Source organism: Falco punctatus, assembly GCF_963210335.1.
Source record: "Falco punctatus genome assembly, chromosome: 2".
Lineage (NCBI taxonomy): Eukaryota > Metazoa > Chordata > Aves > Falconiformes > Falconidae > Falco > Falco punctatus.
In genome coordinates this window covers 32,155,401-32,156,892 of record NC_137581.1, presented here as the reverse complement: position 1 = coordinate 32,156,892, position 1,492 = coordinate 32,155,401, and positions in this window count along the sequence as shown.

Below are 1,492 nucleotides of genomic sequence, written 5' to 3'. Positions count from 1 at the left end.
GATCCCATATAGATTGCAAGAATCTTTCTTCCTGAAGGCAAAGGGCATATCCTGTCCCTGCAAGAAGCAGTTTGCAGGGTGTGCAAGGGAGGGGGGATTTAAGCAAAGGACCTGATGGCAAACCCCTTTCCCAGGGCTTGCAACCCTCCTGGTGTGTCAAGCATCAGACCTCAGTCCTGTACCACATTCTCACCCTCCTTTGAGATCCCTGAGCCTCCCACTGTAACAGCACCCAGTAGCACCTCTGTGGTGCTCTGCTGCTTTGCTGGAGGGGAACACACAGTTTTTAAAAGAGGACGGAGGCAAAGGAAGGGAGAGAGACAGGGTTGGAGCCATGGGCCATCCCCAGGACTTGCTCTGGGAGAGATGGGGTGAAGGTAGAGACCAAAATGCAGCTGCCTGGTAATTTTTTTTACAGTGGTTTAATAAAAGATATCCCCAGTCACAGAGTCTCCAGGAAAGGCATTTAAACACATGCAAAACAGTCTAAAGACCTGCGCATCTTACCTTTGGGCTTGACATGCCCTGGAAGCAGGCCAGGCTCCTTGACAACTGCTTCTTGGTCTGCAGAAACTGACTTAACTGCCTACTGCACCCAGCCTTGGAGAAATGAGTCTTGGAACTTGGGCTGCAACGCTGCTGCCTCACCCAGAGCCTGAGCTTGCTTGGGGTGACCTCGTTTACTGGTGGATTGTTCATCTACAGCTATGGCTTTCCTTTCTGCCTCACCCCCGGCCCTCCTGCTAGTAAGCTAACCAGTATGCATGTCCAGTAAATACTCCAGGAAACACTATGGTAGGACATGTCCCAGTCATTCAGGGAGACAGGAGCCCTCTTGCTTCCTCAGCACCACAACTTCATCATCCTACATCTCTTTTTCAACATGTTGAGGTGTCACTAACATAAGCAGTGACAGTGGCAACAAGGCACTCATGCAAATGTACGTATTAGAGGTAAAATGAAGGTGAAGAGGCACAGTTCATGCCTGGTTAACTCTTTTTCTAGATCATCCGTTTCCAACATAATTCCAAGTTATTCCATATATATATATGTAAAAATATATAAAAGCCATATATACACATGTGTATGTGCATACACACGCGTATGTGCATACACACACACACATACATGCACACACATATATATGGAATTCATTACAATTAATTTCCTGCTCCTTTAAAGGTGTCCAGAAATAAACAAATTATGCCCTCACACAAGACAGGTTTCATGGATGTTTACACAGGACAGTGGTCGCTCAAGTATGCAGCAGTAAGGCTGGTGATGAACAGCCTTGAAAACACAGTCCCAGTAATAGTTACACGGCACTTTGAAACTTCACAGTTTGCTGAAAACACAAATAAATCCCATGAACTGAACAGTTCAGTAGCACTACCTGCCTCTTTCAAATGGATTATGAAGGAAGAAATGCCACCATCATCAGCAATCAGCTTAATTTTTTTTTACTACAGAAGGAAATCAACAACTTCAGCTC